An 18,741-nucleotide genomic window follows, 5' to 3' on the forward strand; every position below is an offset into this window, starting at 1 on the left:
GAAGCTTAGTGCAGGTATAATTATCTCTGCTATTATCGTCCCAATGTTAATTAATGCAATATGCATATGAAGAGGAAGCAATGCAGGGTTTATCCCAGCGTTCAGCAGCATCATTGCATGTTTAGGGTTAGGGTAATGATGATCAACAAAAACTTCAGCACAACTTGTGAACCCAGTGCAGATAAAATAAATGCTTCTGTACATTTTTTAAATAATCAAATATTTTCAGTACATTTTAAAATAAATGTACTCAATTATATTTCTTTACTGCAGAGATATATAAATCATCAGAGGCCAATTCTCCTCTGTTTGCAGCAATGGAGAACCTCCAGGTTCTGGTTCTGATTGACTCAAATGAAGCCAAATATTAATATTTTCTTGCAGAAATTCATTGCTGGATCTAAACATAATAATAAAGACTCACTAGAAATATAAATAGATTTCGGTATTCTATGCAGTAAAAGATGTAAACCATTAGTCACGCCTGAACTTTATGTATTTTAAATGCAAATTCACACAACAGCAAGCTAATATTATTTACTTTGGTCTTTTGTGCAAACAGCAGCTGCATCGTTTCTCTCGTCTTTATTGTTTTCTGTTCTTCAGAGCGACAAAGTAAAATCTGGAACATGGAATATATTTTGATGTAAATCTTCCCAATAGACATGTGTACTGTGTATATACAATCATAGAAAGTTAGTCAGTGGTCTCAGCTTTGTTTCAGGACAGATGATTAATAAATTCAAGGCCTAAACATTTACATGGATCATCAGACGATGGTTTGAGCTGCTGAGAATCTCTTCTGCTTTAGGTACAATAAGACATTTGTAAAACTTTGATCTTAGTGCTTTTTTTTTCTAGATTTATTTTGATCAGGATTACAATAAAAAAACTGTTTGATAAAACTCAAAGGTCAGAGGTCACTCTGCGTTAAACATTTCTGAAACCTCAATTAGAGAAAAACATGAAAAATTTAAGAGCAAAACTAATTTTAATCATCTCTGTGCAGTAAGAAATATATTTACATTTTTTGTTACCTAGCAGATTTTATCAGGTTTGAGCTTTTTACTTATTTATTTACTTTTTTTCATTTATCTGTCGCCTCAGTGAGATCAAGCCTGAGTTTTCACAGAATTACAAATTAAATCTCAAAATTTCTCCCTCAAAGACTAAAGTTGGAATGTTTTCTTGTTTACATGAGAAAATATTATTGTTATCTATAAAAATGTAATTATTTCTTCATTAAAGTTTCTATTCAAACCTCCTCAGAGAAAATCAAATGTAATTGTTTCATTGTGATTAACTGAAGTGTCTACTGTCTTTGTCTGTTTTATCAGATATTGTTGGTCTGTATCAGCCTGACCTTAAAGAGTCTCTGAAGATGATGTTCCAAAGTCTCTCTGAAGGCGTCGCTGAACTTGGAAATAAAACCAATCTGAACCAGATCTACACTGAGCTCTACATCACAGAGGGGTCAACTAGAGAGGTCAACCAGGAACATGAGGTCAGACAGATTGAAACAGCATCCAGGAATCAAGAAACAGTCAGAAGAGAAGACATCTTTAAAGTCCCACCTGGAGGAGATCAACCAATCAGAACAGTGATGACCATGGGCGTGGCTGGCATTGGGAAAACACTGTTAACACAGAAGTTCACTCTGGACTGGGCTGAAGGCAAAACCAACCAGAACATTGATTTCATATTTCCATTCACCTTCAGAGAACTGAATTTACTGAGAGAGAAAAAGTTCAGCTTATTAGAACTGATTCATGAACGATTCACTAAAACCAAAGGAATCAGAAACTTTGAATCGTTCCAGGTTCTGTTCATCTTTGATGGTCTGGATGAAAGTCGACTTAGTCTGGATTTCAACAACAATCCGATCCTGACTGATGTTACAGAGTCCAGCTCACTGGATGTTCTGCTGACAAACCTCATCGGGAGGAAACTGTTTCCCTCTGCTCTCCTCTGGATAACCACACGACCTGCAGCAGCCAATCAGATCCCTGCTCAGTGTGTTGACATGGTAACAGAGGTCAGAGGGTTCACTGACCCCCCAGAAGGAGAATACTTCAGGAAGAGATTCAGAGATGATGAAGAGAAGGCAGCAGGATCATCTCCCACATCCAGAAATCCAAAAGTCTCCACATCATGTGTCACATCCCCGTCTTCTGCTGGATCACTGCTAAAGTTCTGGAGGATGTGATGGAGACCAGAGAGAGAGAGAAACTACCCAAGACTCTGACTGAGATGTACATAGAGTTCCTGAAGGTTCAACTCAACATCAAGGAGGAAAAGTATGATGGAGGAAAAAAGACCAAATCTATCTGGAGTCCAGAGAACAGGAAGCTGATTGAGTCTCTAGGAAAACTGGCTTTTGATCAGCTGCTGAAGGGAAACCTGATCTTCTATGACAAAGATCTCACACAGTGCGGCATCAACATCCAAGATGCTGCGTTGTTCTCAGGAGTTTTCACTGAGATGTTTAAAAGAGAGAGAGGGACACGCGACGTCTCCGTCTACTCCTTTGTTCATCTGAGCATCCAGGAGTTCTGGCTGCAGTCTACATGCTCCACTGCTTCACCAGCAGGAAGTCAGAGGAGATCGACGTTCCTGGGAGACGAATACAGAGAAACATCTCTAGATGAGTTCATGATGAAAGTCATGAAGAAATCCCTCCGCAGTCAAATGGCCACCTGGACCTGTTTGTCCGTTCCTTCATGGTCTCACTGTGGAGTCCAACCAGAGAGTCTTAGAAGATCTACTGGGTCAGACAGAGACCAGTCCAGAAACCATCCAGAGATCATCACCAACCTGAAGGAGATGAACACTGATAGAATCTCTGCTGCCAGAAGCATCAACATCTTCTACTGTCTGGTGGAGATGAACGACGTCTCATTTTATCAGGAGATCCAACGGCTGCTGGATTCAGGGAAGGAGCTTTCAGTGACTGACTGTTCAGCTCTGGCCTTCATGCTGCAGATGTCAGAGAAGGTTCTGGATGAGTTGGACCTGAAGAAGTACAACACATCAGAATCAGGACGACTGAGACTGGTTCCAGCTGTGAGGAACTGCAGAAAGGCTCGGTGAGTCCAGATGTTTTCATTGTGATGCTGATTCAGCTCTATTGTCCTCCTGTTTCTTCTTCTGTCTTCAAGTTGATTCTGGATGTTTTTGCTCTTTATCTACTTCCTTCATCCTCTGGATTATTTCAGCCAATCAAACATCTAAACATTCAGCTCATCCAGGACAGATGCAGCTTCTGGTTTTACACATTTTGATCATTTTAAAAATATTTCACTTTTTATCAGTTTTCAGGATGAAATGAATAGAAAACCCTGAACTCTAGAAAATCTATTTTCTCTAAGATCCAATCAGCCAGAGAAACTTTTAAACTTTAAACTCTTCACTCATTGAGCCGCTGCTCCATTATTCATATTTAGGATCTTTGACTGTTTTATAAAATTATTGTTGGGTTTAATAAAATGTTGACCATTGAAATAAATCATTGCATTAATTATAAACTATGTGAACAGTGTTGATCTTCATCATCCTCTCCTCTTCCTCCTCCCTCTAGTTTCCTCTGAGTTTGTAAATGAGACCAAAATGTGGTTTTTGTCGTCTGGTTCCAGAAAAAGTTCTAGTTTCTGTCAGATCCTCCCAAAGCTCTGAGAATCTGCTTCCAGAGCTGGAACCATTTTCCTCATCACTCTTCATCTGCAGCCTTTGTTGAAGCTGTTAGCTGTCCTCCATGAAGACCTGCAGAGACATGAGCTTCAACTCTGGAGACATCCAGCCTCTTCTAGTGACTGGAGAACTTTCACTGCTTCACCATGAAATGCTGCTGGACCCAAACGCTCCGTCTCCTCCAGGGGTTTTGCTCTTCAGCTCTTTAGGAGTTTAGCAACAATTTCTCCTGACATCCAAACCTTTATTCCTCTGAGACAATGGACAGACCACTGCAGAGACATGTGTCCCTCTTCCAACCAGTTTGTCCCAGTTCCTCTCAGATCAACAGTCTGAGAGGACGGTTCAGACCCGAAGGAGCAGCAGGACCGGTTTCTGCTGCTGCTCTGCAGGACGACCAGAACAACGTGAAGCTTTTAGCTGCAGCAGGTTGACGACTGTCCACTTTCTACTTTGTTAAAGCATCAAATCCAGCAGATGGACGGAGACAGAACTGGAGCATCATGTGTTTGTTCTGCTCCCATTTCCTCTGTGGCAGCATTTAATACCTGCTGCTGGGAAACATGTTTCTATACAATATATTACTATTATTCATGATGATGCAGCAGATATTGGCTCAACAAACCCAGAGATGCCAGAGGTCCACAGCTGGACTTCCTGTTCTGCTCACTTCATTTATAACTCACTTCCTGCTTGGTGGAAGATCTAAACGGTCTAGTCCAAGTCAGAGCTGTGAGCAGTTCCTCCTCCTCTCCATCATCTCCAGTCGTTTCCTTCATTCAGCTCAGTCAGCCTCTTCATCAGCTGCTGCAGAGAAACTGAACTTTCCTTCACTGATGATAGAAGATCTTCACATCTGACTGCAGCTGAAGGTCTGAGGACATGAAGCCTGGACCAGAACCAGAACCAGAACCTGGACCAGAACCAGAACCAGAACCTGGACCAGAACCAGAACCAGAACCAGAACCTGGACTCTAACCAGGAACTGCACAGATTCTCTGTGGGGTTAAACTCAGTAGATATTGATCAGATGATGATCAGATGATGACATCACTGTTATCATATTTTAGTCTGTTTATGATCCAGATTGATTTCATCAGAACTGAATTTATTTCTTCTCTAATCACAGACTTGGTGACTGTTCGCTCCAAAAGGCTGAATGTGAAGTTTTGGCCTCGGCTCTGAAGTCCAACCCAGATCTGACTGAACTGGAAATAAATCAGATCTACATAGAAAAAGGTGGAGAATCTGATATGAAGCATCTGGTTGAGATCCTGGAGAATTCAGTCAGTAAAGTGAAGATTCTGAGGTTTGTTTTCTCTATTTATTCAATAAAATCATTTATTGATTCTTTAATCAATAGTTAATCAATTTAATGTTAATATATATTATTTTAAAACAACATGTTTAATCATCAGAATAAAATCTCTAAACTTTTGACCTTATTAATTATTTTCTTATTTCAGACTTTGAGATTATTGAACTTTGTTTTTCAGTTTTTCTCTTTAAAATGTTTTTGATGAACAAATGAGTAAAATAATTGAAATGCTGTGAATGAATGATGGAGATGTTTCAGTTTGGTAAAGATTCAGATGCTTTTATTTCTGATTCTTTACATCAGAATGAAATGTTGATCCTCCAGAGCCACAAACACTGACGAGTTCAAATCCTCATTAATGAACGTCTAAGAAACCACTGATTGTAGAAAAGCAATCTAGATGCAATGAATGAAAGTGAGGTTTGCAGCAGCAGCAGGTTCCTCAGCTTTGTCCTGAGGCTGTGGTTCTGTTGGGCCGGGTCAGAGAGGAACCGTCTCCTGAGGAAATAATGGCCTCCATTGGCTTTCAGCAGCTTTAATAGGAACCCAAAGGCCATTAATGAAGAACCGACTGGTCTGATCCAGTTACCAAGTCGGGTCTGATGATCAGGAACCAGCAGAAATAGCTCAACTCATCCAGACTGATAGAAAACTTTGACTTTCTTTGTTGATCAAATGTTCTGGTTCTGCTGGTTTGGACTCTTTAAACCAGTTTGACTGGATCAGATGTTAGAATCAGTTCATCATGTTTCTTTTACATTCAGGGAAATTAATTTATACATTTTATTATTGATTTGTTCATATTTCAGTTTTAACTGCATCCTGTTGGTTCACATCTTTTTCTTTATTCAGATTGATTGACTGCAGTTTCTCAGAGACCAGCTGGACGTCTCTGTTCTCAGCTCTGAAGTCCAACCCGACCCATCTGACAGAACTGGACCTGACCAGAACCAACCTGGGAGATTCTGGACTGAAGGATCTCTGTGGTTTTCTACAGACTGAAGGCTGCAGACTGGAGACATTGAGGTATTTTAATGATATAATTATTGATATTTCTGTGAATAATTCTATATAATTGATCATCAATCAAAGTTCATTTCTTCTGATCTAATCAATATTTTCTGAGTTTGTTCCTGGATCCAGAGTTTAATTTAGTTTCTCTGTGTAACTAAGTTGGACTGCTGATCTGAGGTCAGAACAGGACAGCATTCGGACCCCAGTGTGTAGAAATCCCCCTCAGGTCAAGCAGGTCAAAGGTCAACATTAAATCTCCCTTCATTGAAGATCCATAAATCCCACATTAGTTTTAAATCTTCTGCTATTAGTTGATGATGATCCAGTCCAGGTTTACAGTCCAGGTGTTGCAGTGCTTTAACAGACCAGATTAAAGATGCTGATATCCTGATCAATATTCCCATTTCTGCAGCGTCTCTGATGAAACGATTCAGAACCAGAACCAAATGACCCACAATGACCTCACAGAGAAAAGATCAATATTTTCTAGTTGATGTTCAGAACTGATCAGCACAAAATGATCAACTTTCAGAATGTGATGATATGATAAAAGGATTGAAATCAACCCGTTTCCATCTGTCATACTGAGCAATGAGCTGCAGTTCAAATACAAGCAGCAAGAAAAACATCATTAATAGATTAATGAAGAAAAACTGGAGCCATAAAATATCAGCAGATCAATGATGGACAGAGCAGTCGGAGAATCCAGAGCCTGGAAGGAAACATGGAGAGAAAAACATCCACTGAGTTTAAGATCCTCAGAAACTTTGAGACAAACTTTGAGTTTCTTTGTTGATCAAATGTTCTGGTTCTGCTGGTTTGGACTCTTTAAACCAGTTTGACTGGATCAGATGTTAGAATCAGTTCATCATGTTTCTTTTACATTCAGGAAATTAATTTATACATTTTTATTATTAATTTGTTCATATTTCAGTTTTAACTGCATCCTGTTGGTTCACATCTTTTATTCTTTTCAATTGGGTGGCTGCAGTTTATCAGAGACCAGCTGGACGTCTCTGTTCTCAGCTCTGAAGTCCAACCCGACCCATCTGACAGAACTGGACCTGAACAGAACCAACCTGGGAGATTCTGGACTGAAGGATCTCTGTCGTTTTCTACAGACTGAAGGCTGCAGACTGAAGACATTGAGGTATTTTAATGATATAATTATTGATATTTCTGTGAATAATTCTATATAATTGATCATCAATCAAAGTTCATTTCTTCTGATCTAATCATATTTTCTGAGTTTGTTCCTGGATCCAGAGTTTAATTTAGTTTCTCTGTGTAACTGAGTTGGACCTGCTGATCTGAGGTCAGAACAGGACAGCATTCGGACCCAGTGTGTAGAAATCCCCCTCAGGTCAAGCAGGTCAAAGGTCAACATGAAATGTCCCTTTATTGAAGATCCATAAATCCCACATTAGCTTTAAATCTTCTGCTATTAGTTGATGATCCAGTCCAGTTACAGAGTCCAGGTGTGCAGTGCTTTAACTAGACCAGATTAAAGAAGCTGATATCTGATCAATATTCCCATTTCTGCAGCGTCTCTGATGAACGATCAGAACCAGAACCAAATGACCCACAATGACCTCACAGAGAAAAGGATCATATTTTTCTAGTTGACGGTTCAGAACTGAATCAGCACAAAATGATCAACTTTCAGAATGTGATGATATGATAAAAGGATTGAAATCAACCCGTTTCCATCTGTCATACTGAGCAATGAGCTGCAGTTCAAATACAAGCAGCAAGAAAACATCATTAATAGATTAATGAAGAAAAACTGGAGCCATAAAATATCAGCAGATCAATGGACAGAGCATCGGAGAATCCAGAGCCTGGAAGGAAACATGGAGAGAAAAACATCCACTGAGTTTAAGATCCTCAGAAACTTTGAGACAACTTGACTTTCTTTGTTGATCAAATGTTCTGGTTCTGCTGGTTTGGACTCTTTAAACCAGTTTGACTGGATCAGACGTTAGAATCATTCATCATGTTTTTTTACATTCAGGGAAATTAATTTATACATTTTATTCTTTATTTGTTCATATTTCAGTTTTAACTGCATCCTGTTGGTTCACATCTTTTATTCTTTATTCAGATTGATTGACTGCAGGTTATCAGAGACCAGCTGGACGTCTCTGTTCTCAGCTCTGAAGTCCAACCCGACCCATCTGACAGAACTGGACCTGTACAGAACCAACCCGGAAGGTTCTGGACTGAAGGATCTCTGTGGTTTTCTACAGACTGAATCCTGCAGACTGGAGACATTGATGTATGTAATAATGTAATTATTGATATTTCTGTGAATAATTCTATATAATTGATCATAAATCAAAGTTCATTTCTTCTGATCTAATCAATATTTTCTGAGTTTGTTCCTGGATCCAGAGTTTAATTTTTAGTTTCTCTGTGTAACTGAGTTGGACCTGCTGATCTGAGGTCAGAACAGGACAGCATTCGGACCCCAGTGTGTAGAAATCCCCCTCAGGTCAAGCAGGTCAAAGGCCATCCAGTCTAGAAAAGTGAATTTCTGGAATCTGACAGGAACAAATCAATAATCAATGATAGATGCTTCAACACTTTGATCAGAACCTGGAATGATTTTACTGACTAAAATCCTCCAACACATCATGACCCAGTACCAGGTTCTGGTTCTGGTTCTGGTTCTGGTTCTGAAGTCAGCAGGTCTTTATTGGAGCAGCAGCTTGTTGGCATTAATATTCATGAGAATCTTTAACTGGTTCTGTTGGACTGGTTAACCTGCATCCTGTTGGTTCACATCTTTTATTCTTTATTCAGGTTGGAGTGGTGCAGGTTGTCAAAGATCAGCTGTGATTATTTGGTCTCAGCTCTGAAGTCCAACCCGACCCGTCTGACAGAACTGGACCTGTATGGAAACAACCTGGAGAAATCAGATGTTCAGCAGCTGATGGATCTTGTAGAGACTTTAGAGTAAGTAAATGTTTGCAGTGAGTCCAGCTGCTGTCAGCATATTGAACTAAACCCAGTCAGCATCAAAGCAAAGATCCAGTGTTCCCAGTAAAGCTGCAGCTTCTCAGTGGGAGGAGAATGGTTCAGGCTTCCTGATTGACACAGCAATCAGCCAATCAGAGGAGCAGCAGCTTGCTGTGTTGTTGCTGTGTCCATGTCTCCAGGACGTCCAGCTGGACTCCAGCGTCCAACATGTCTAGAGACAGTGGTCCTCATTCATCAAACAGCAGCAGATCTGATCTCAGACCTGCTTGTTCTCTCAGTTCAACAGGAAACAACTGATCAGGTTCATCTTGGTCACAGCTCTGAGATCAGTCTGACTGGAAACCATCTACTGGATGTGCTGCGTCACTGACTGCTACTGGAAACACTCACTGATCTGCTCTCCTTCCTTCTTCTCTCTGCAGGTGGGAGGACTGATGATCTCTGTAAAGTAGAGAATGTCTCTGTGTCCTGCTGATCCTCACAGGTTGAAGCTGCAGCAGTTTGAGTCTAAAGAGACTCTGGATCAAGATGATGACCTTTGACCTCAGAACATTTTCCATCTCTATTTCAAATGTTTTCCAGACGTCGATTGTTGAAGATTTTCAGTTTTATTTTCATCTGATCTGTTTGATGATCTGCAGGAACAAAAGAGAGAAAAATACTCTGAGTTTGTTAGAAAAGTTGAATTGAGCAAAAACATGAAGCATAAATTTCATTAAAAAGCTTTAAAGAGTTTGTTAATGGGACAAAATGTCATTTTATTCTGTTGAGGTGAAAAAAGTTGATCTAACATCAGACATGATAGCAGCTCTATAGATTCAGAGCCAAACAGTAAAACTTCCTCTGGATCTGTGGCATTAAATCCACTTGAGATCCAGACGTCCTGACCAGATCCTGCAGAGAAAAGAAACAATATTTGAACGTGGATCATTTGGACTCGGCTGCTTGGATGTGTGTTTGGATTTGAAAGGTTTTGTTGTGAAGCAGAAAGTTGAAGAAGTTCACAGTGAAGACGACTTCAGTCCACCTGAACCTGGTTTCACTCAAACCGTCTTTATTCACTTTAAGTTTCTGATGCAACAAGAAGGAAGAAAAGGTCAAAGGTGAACCAGAGATTAACTCCTTGTTGCTCACAGATGTGATGGGATCAGTTTGCACAGCTGTTGTTCAAGGAGAACAGTTTTATTTTCTGCTTTTGTTGATGGATGCAAATTTGCATCAGAAGATGAGAAAATAACTTTCTGTGGTTTATTTGTGTGGATTTAAAGTGGAACGAGTTTAAAGAAAACTAGAGGAGAAACCTGAGCCAGCGTTCTGACAGACCAAACACTGAGGAACCAGAGTCTGCATCGTCAAAGTGACGAAATCATCTGAATGTTGTGACTCGTTTCCCATCAAATCCCTGACAGGAGAAGCAAAACCTCACGTCTCCAACATGAAGCTGCAACAGGATGCAGAACTTCCACGAGCGTCACGTCACTCACAGCAGATCAGGAGCCTCGCTCTTCACCTCAACACCGCCTAAAACCTGGGACCAGGGGTTAAAGGTCATCTCCTGCACCTAGTGCAACATTTCACTCCTTATGAGAGCGCGTCTCAGTTTAGAGGCCAAAACCAGCAAGAAGCTTCAGAGTTTTCCTGCAACGTAGCTCTGGTCTGTTGGCTTCAGTGAGGCTGGTTTTACTGAAGATGTGTTCAGGTACGCAGGAAAATTCAGCGCTGATACAGACGAGTAGAGCGACTCCACCTCTGATGATGCTTGGATAAAAGTTTATATGTTCATGAGATGAAACAGTTAATTTTCCTCACTTATCAGGACATTCTCCATCGGTCATCCTGCCGTCGTTCTGGATTTATTCATTATTTACATCATCAATAGAAATTGTTCAACCAGATGTTTCTCTTTGTTTTAATTTTCACTGTTATAAAGTCAGATCAGTCAGCTTACATTACTATCATTAAATAAGAGTCACTGCAGGATTTTATTCAGTCTGATTAGAAATAAAACGTCTTGTAAAGAGTTTAATACAGCAGCTTTATTTTATGATTTTAAACAGTTTTTAAAATAATAAAGAACAGTTGTTCTTATGTCAGCTGGTTGTTTTTTCTTGATATTTGAAGCTTTTTCATACTTTCATTCTCAAAATTAGCCACAGTTAATATTTCTGGGATTGTTACACAATAAAATGTAGGATTTTTTCAAACTAAATTTCCATCTATAGTAAAATAAAATATTACTTTATAAGTAGTTGTTGTTCACTTTGTGTCTAAATTATTCTAATAATTAATCTCCATCTCTAATAACTTACAAGTATGAAACATAAATTATCATTCACAGGATTAAGTTAATATAACTTGTCATTAGAAACTAGTGAAAAGTTTAAAGTATTAGTTTTATGATGGTTGATTGAGTTCTTACTGCCCTCTGGTGGTGAACTATCATAACTACAGACATTCTTCATATAAATTGTTAAACCGGATGTTTGTTTTAATGTAAAATTTTATAACGTCAGATCAAAGTTAACTCCAAACAGTGAATCAAAATATGTCTGAATAATATACGAGTCAGAAATCTGTGATAATGACTCAAGATGTCTTTTAGTTTTTCTCTAAACTCCACATTAATGGATATTAAACATAAATAATGCAGCATTATCAGGGCTGTAGTTCCCACTAAGGCCACCAGAGGACGTAAATACCCCGCTCTGAATATAGAGGTGAGTTTGAAGAGCTGCAGCTGGTTTCTGGAAATCAGAGTTTTATCTGTCAGTGTGAACTAGAAGCATCTCCACAGAGACGAAAACATCCCGCAGAGACTCTGAGCGGAGCTAACGATGCTAACAGACTAGCAGCGGCTTCAGGGGAGCTGTGGTTCTTAAAACTGGAGCTTCAGCTCCAACAGAGCTGAAACAAACTCTGGTTTAGGCGATAAGATGCTGAGCTTCCGGTCTGAAGGTAGGAAAATATTTATGAAAAGTTAAATTATCCTGCAAACAGTCAGAATAATGTTGATATTTTAGCTGCAGAGCCGCGAACTGAACTATTAATATCAGAGCAGGGCGGTTTCTGCCCTCTAGTGGACACAGATGATAATTACACCTACTTGATAAAGTTAGAGCGTTTACAAACTACATTCACTTTCCGGTGAGTACTTTCACATTAAGAGCCATAGAAACGAGTTCCTCTGTTAGCTTTCATTTGAAATAATAAATTTTACTTCTGTTGTTTTTCTCTCTGAAACAATAAACTGTTATTCAAAAGCAGCAAATTAAATTTTACTCATCTCAAACTGAAATGATTATCAATTCATAAAAGTATTTAAATAACATTAACATCTAATCTCTGACCGGTTCTCTCTCTGACCCGGTTCCATCTCTGACCCGGTTCCCTCTCTGACCCGGTTCCATCTCTGACCCGGTTCCATCTCTGACCCGGTTCCCTCTCTGACCCGGTTCCATCTCTGACCCGGTTCCATCTCTGACCCGGTTCTCTCTGACCCGGTTCCCTCTGACTCTCTTGTGTTCATGAAATCAGTTCCTTCATTCAGAGACTCAATCTGAAATGTTCTTTAGTGAAGAAGAAACTTCATCTGGTTCTGATGTTGAAGCTGCAGCTTGAATCCGTCTCAGGATTCGGATCAGAATCCAGTTCGTATCACCGATCAGCATCACTGTGGCTCCAGAACCTGGCCTATCTCTACCTGTGCAGGCCGGTTGAGGCCAAGAGGTCAGAGGGCAGAACCAGAACTGGACCTGGTGCCGTCATGTCGATGTTTTTTAGTTTTTTTAGAAATCTCTCTAATGTAGAATTAGATTTTGAGATTTAATTTATTTCTTTTCCTTGCTGCGAATCTCCGGTGAGTTCTGTGCTATAATTAGCTCGTTAGCTATCGATTAGCCACAAGCTAATGTTTTGCTGTTATGTATTAAAGGTTGGATTGTCATGAAATTTTATAGTTTAAAGTTGAAAGGAAAAAACAAAAACAATCGGCGATACTTGTTTATGGGTCAGAATGCATGTTTCTACATGATGTTTGTAAGTGAATTAGAAATGTTTCTCGCTAACTCAAAGGCTATTCTGCTAATATTGCACCTTTTCTTTTGAAATGGTGATACTGATGAGGTATTTAATTTATTTCGCTGTATGGAATTTAAGAGTGCTAAAAAAATAAGATATTGATATCAATTCAGTGAATAGTATTTTTGTGATGTTTGTTGAGTTAAAAGACAAAAGTTATTTATCACAAGTACAAATAATTTTATCTACACGGAGAGGAGATAAAATTTCACTGAGGTGACTTAGAGTTGCATAAAACACTATAGTGAAAGATATTTCTGCTACATGCAGGTTGTTGGTTTTTTGTGTTGAGGAACAACACATGAAGAACAGCGAGCCAGGATCCACAAAATCAGATTCACATTGTGTCCACTACGATGCCAAAGAAGAACCTTCTGTTCCACTAGATGGGTGGGATTGGGTTAGGGTTAGCTACAACATGACATTCAGATCTGAAAACTGAACTGAAACCGAATCAAAGGAAAAGAAACCCCTGAACTTGACTGACTTGACTTAGGACTCCTAGAGGAAAACATTGACTATTTTGTTCTGTTCGTGTTATTGCCAAAATGTGTAATAAATATGTGTTTTGTTCAACTCTTTGTTTCACTTTTTCCTCCTGAGATGAACCTAGTTTCTGATACGCTAATTGATCATAAAGATTTATAGTCACTGATTCCCTTGTCGTACGTGACTACCAGGTTAGTAGACCTTACATTTATGATTAGAGTAATAATAAATACAAAATGTTTAAATTCTCAGTAAGCAGTGACCAGACTCTAAATTTGTGTGTTCTCTGCAGGTTTCTTATTTTGAAATCTACCTGGGTAAAATCAGAGACCTGCTGGACGGTGAGTCTGTTCTCCCACTTCCACGTTCTGACCTTCAGGAATCCACATTTTACTGAGGATCTTTCTCAATTCTAGCACCAGCTGAGTTTTGAGATCTTTGTCTTGCTTTCAGTGTCGAAGACGAACCTCGCTGTGCATGAAGACAAGAACAGAGTGCCCTATGTGAAGGTCAGTAAGACGAGTTTCAACTTCTTCAATGAGGGTTAGATCTGGTTTGACACAAACATATTTTCGATGTTTTTATCTGTAAATGATGTTGTTCCAGCTGTAACGGCCTGCTCTCTGTTTCAGGGCTGCACTGAGCGCTTCGTGTCCAGTCCTGAGGAAGTGATGGACGTCATCGACGAGGGAAAGGCCAATCGGCACGTGGCAGTGACAAGTACGTAAACATATTTATTTATCACATTTATTCAATTATAACTTTTTACAAAAACAGAAAATATGTAGAACAAGTCTAAGACATGTTTTGTGCCTGCTGCAGATTTACCATTTTTTGTTTTATACTGAAGTCTAATTCTGCAATCATGAACTTTTTGATCTGTGTTTTGTTGCTGCATGCCTTTATTGATATCATTTAGACAAATAACACATTTTCTCTCAGTTTCAGCTGCTATACTGTGGATTTCTTTGGCAAAATGAAATTTCACATCAAAAAGTACAAAAATAACCCTGAACTACCTACTGTTGGCCAGTAGGGTGCAGTAAGCCCGAGAGCATTTAAAATGCATTTGCAAAAAAAATTCGGTTAAAAATTATATTTCCATAAAGATATCAAAAATCTTGTTCAAAAACATATTTTTGCTGGTAAAATATTTCCTGTTAGGGTTTATTTTTCCTACTAAATATCTTTATTATGTTGTTGGGTGGAGTAAAATCAGACGATCTTTTGGGAAATTTAGTTTTTCTCACCAAAAAACACAATCTGGTAAAATGATTATATGTGCAACTGCTGCAGAAAATGGATTAAAACAACATTTGATTGACTTTTTTATCTTCTGTCATCATTGCCTATGTGGCGTTGGCTTATTTAAAAGGGACTTTTTTTTACATAAAATGAGCAGAAGATGATTTATGAATCAAATATTTTTTTAATGAATGATTTTTCTTTTTTCTGCTGCAGACATGAATGAGCACAGCTCTCGCAGCCACAGCATCTTTCTGATCAACATCAAGCAGGAAAACGTGGAAACGGAGAAGAAACTGTCAGGGAAGCTTTACCTGGTGGATCTGGCCGGCAGCGAGAAGGTCAGTCTGAGATTAATGAGGTCGCATTCCTCTGCTGAGCTGTGAGATTCATAAAGTCCGATTGTTTGACAGGTCAGCAAGACCGGAGCAGAGGGGGCGGTGCATCAACAAATCTCTGTCGGCGTTGGGGAACGTCATCTCGGCTCTGGCTGAGGGAACGGTGAGTTGGTTCTCCCTGAGGTTCTGATGGAGCGAGTTGGAGATGGTTGATCTGATCCCGGTTCCCCCAGAAAACCCACGTGCCGTACAGAGACAGCAAGATGACCCGGATCCTGCAGGACTCCCTGGGAGGAAACTGCCGCACCACCATCATCATCTGCTGCTCGCCGTCCGTCTACAACGAGGCCGAGACCAAGTCCACGCTCATGTTTGGACAGAGGTACTCCTGGCTTCTTCTCTGGAGCGACAGCTAAAGGAAACACATTCAGGTTTTGGATCTCGGCTGCTTCTAGGAACAGTCCAAACGCTGCGAAAAACTAAATGTTAATGTTATTTTGTTGTTGTTTTCTTTGGTTTACTAAAAACCTCCAGAATGTAACGTCACAAATTAGCAAACAGTTACCTAGCAACCCAAGATGAGCTTCAGTATGTTTGATACAATGGCTGCTGGAAAAGACAAGTGTTTTGTGGTTGTCTTACCATCCAGAAACCATTCGCTGCATTCTTGTTGCTTGTGCTGGAGGCTCTTCTTGACTTGTTGTCTGGAGGCCGACAAATATCATTTCAGGGGCCTCAAATGGCCCTCAGACCGCAGTTTGGACACCCCATCTGTAGATGTTGATTTGAAGTAAAGTTGGGGAATTTAAAAGTGATGCTCCCTTTTTTTATTGTGTCCTCTCTCTGCAATGAATTGAGAGTGTAATCAGCTCCACATCATGATACTGCCACCACCATGCGTGTCAGATGTCATGTATGTTCGCCTGCAGTGTTTCAGATCTTTGGGTCGTGTGCAGGTGAAAGTTGATGTCAGTTCTGCAAACTAACTCAGGTGTTCAAAGTGAGGGACGCGGCCATTTACGGCCCGAGGACTGATTTAGTGCGGGACTCAAAGCACAAAAAGAAAATAAATCAGGACAAAACTACAACTTTTAAATGAAAATCATGTTAGATGCATCACACAGTGATCATCTGTTTCTAGCTTTTGGTTCCCTTCTATTGTCATGGTATCTAGAACATGCACTCATTGTCTTTTACTCAAAACTTCACATCTATGAACTAAAATCTGCTTTTAGTTGCTGGATTCAAGCTTCCAGGACATTTTATTTTTATTAGCAAGAGTAGATAAATACTTTTTCAGTTTTTTTCAATTTACAAAAAATTCTACAAAAACCCTCTGAGTAATTTTACTTTTTAAATTTAAATATTTATGCTTTGTTTATTGTTGAGTATATTAAAAGAATCACAACAATTTTTGTGATTTTATTTGTTAAAAATGTCATTTTTTTGGCTTTCAGTTATTTTGTCCCAAATACATTTGAACCCTCCTGATGTGCAGATGTTGTGATGGACTGATGGTGGCCATCTTGTCTGGTTCAGGGCGAAGACCATCAAGAACACGGTGTGTGTGAACCTGGAGCTGACCGCAGAGGAGTGGAAGAAGAAATACGAGAAGGAGAAGAACAAGAGCCTGAAGAGCGCCATCCAGAGGCTGGAGGCTGAACTGAACCGCTGGAGGAACGGTACGTGGAAAACGTTACAATCTGCTGAGTCTGCATTGTGTCCCCATCCTCACTCTTCCTCATCCGCTGTTGGTTAGTAACCACAGAGACTCCTCCTCCTCCTCTGTAGCCATTGTTCTTTAAATCTTGCTGAGTTTGTTGCTGATGGAAAATGTTCCTAAGCATTAAATCAACATCCCCTCTACACACACACACACACACACACAAACACACACACACCACACACACACACACACACACACACACACACACACACACACACACACATATTCTAGCAGCTGCAGCCAGACCTGGACGGGTTTCTGGGTCTCTACGGCCTCATCATGACCGGCATGTTCATCAAGGAGAAGGTGGGTCCAAACCCAACAGAACCAGGCAGAACCAGGCAGAACATGTTTCCATGACGGGTCAAACCAGGAACACATTATTATTTAAGACCAAGATTATCATAATCAAGAAGACAGATCAGTGAACTTTACATTTTAATGACCATTTAGCTCTAGAACTGAAAAACATTTTAAATATCTAAAATCAATAAAACAAGTGAAATAAAATATCAAAACTATCCTTCAATAAAATTCTGGTTGAGATTAAAACCTGTTTGTTTGGTAGAAAAAGGAAAACAAACAGTTTTCCTGAAACATAAAGTCATTTTTCTGCCTTTAACACATTCAGCAGTGAATACATGAGGATGATTGACAGCACTAAGCCCCTCCTCCTGGCTCTGATTGGTGGTTTTGCTGCAGGTCGATATTTTCACAGTCGATCAGCTTCATAACAAACTGTCATCACAAACATATTTTTATAAATTCGTTCTTTCAGACGGTTTGTGAGTTTTCAGAACTTATTCTGGACCTTCTGTGTTCCAGTTCTTCAGAACCAAAGCGAAGGGCTCAGACGATGGAACCTACGCTGTGAGTCCCGTCGTCTCGTCGTGTCGCAGCTCAGATTTTCTCTTGAATTCGTCTTCATGTGTTTTTGTGTTCAGTCTCTCAGCAGAGCGACGGGCGACACCTACGAGCCGCTGATGACCGACCCGGAGCGAGGACGGGTGAGTCCAGATGTCCGGTTCTGAAGGTTCTGGTTCTGTTCAGATGCTTCATCTTGTTTCTTCTCGTTGTGTCTCTCAGAACCGCAGAGCGCCGGATGACTCCACCTACACGGTACCAGACGAACCGTCCAGAACAGAACCGCAGTGACCTCTGGATGTTTATCTAACTGGTTCTGTTTGGGTTTCAGGGCCTGCAGAAACGATCAGAACCGACGTATAAAGAGCTTCCTGTGAGGAGAGAGGTGAGCGTCTGAACACGATGAGGTTCTGTCAGGTTCTGGAACCGGTTGCATTAAAAACTCTTGTTTTTGCAGCGTCAGCGGAAGAACGAGCAGGTTTACCAGGTGAGTACCGACCCCACCGGACCGCTCTGGACCGGACCGCTCCGACCCGTCCAACATCTGCTCTGATCAGCTGATTGATTAACTGATGGGCTGCTTTCAGGGTCTGAGCTCGGTCACCAGAGACACCTACGACTCCCTGCAGATGCAGCCGCTTCCGGCCCGCTAACCGGGTCGGTTCTGAAGAATCCTGCAGATCAGCACCAAGTTTTACTCTGATTGGACCCGACGGCTCCTCAACATCTGGGAATTTAAGGCTTTTCCCACCAGATTTGGAGCTTTAAAATTCTGAAATATGACAGTTTTTTATTTAGAGCTCATCAATGTGATCAATAGTTTTGATTAGTTTAAAGGGAAATCAATAATTCCACTCATTAATTAGCATTCTATGCCGAGAAGTTTCACTGTTGTGTAAATATTTGTATGAGGATGAGAAACAGGAGGAAACCTGCTCAATAGTTTCTGCTTCTAATGTCTGACTGTGTGAAGTCTGAAGAACCTGAAGTCAGTTTGAACT

General features: G+C 40.2%; 2 pseudogenes; both read left to right on the forward strand.

The window, feature by feature from the left end:
• LOC129356776 (NACHT, LRR and PYD domains-containing protein 12-like) overlaps window positions 1-9,046 on the forward strand; it is a 44,067-nt pseudogene extending 35,021 nt beyond the window's left edge.
• Window positions 9,047-13,379: 4,333 nt separating this feature from the next.
• LOC129356783 (kinesin heavy chain-like) lies at window positions 13,380-18,227 on the forward strand (annotated as a pseudogene).
• Window positions 18,228-18,741: the final 514 nt, after the last annotated feature.

Source organism: Poeciliopsis prolifica, unplaced genomic scaffold, assembly GCF_027474105.1.
Source record: "Poeciliopsis prolifica strain line A6 unplaced genomic scaffold, Auburn_PproV2 SCAFFOLD193, whole genome shotgun sequence".
Lineage (NCBI taxonomy): Eukaryota > Metazoa > Chordata > Actinopteri > Cyprinodontiformes > Poeciliidae > Poeciliopsis > Poeciliopsis prolifica.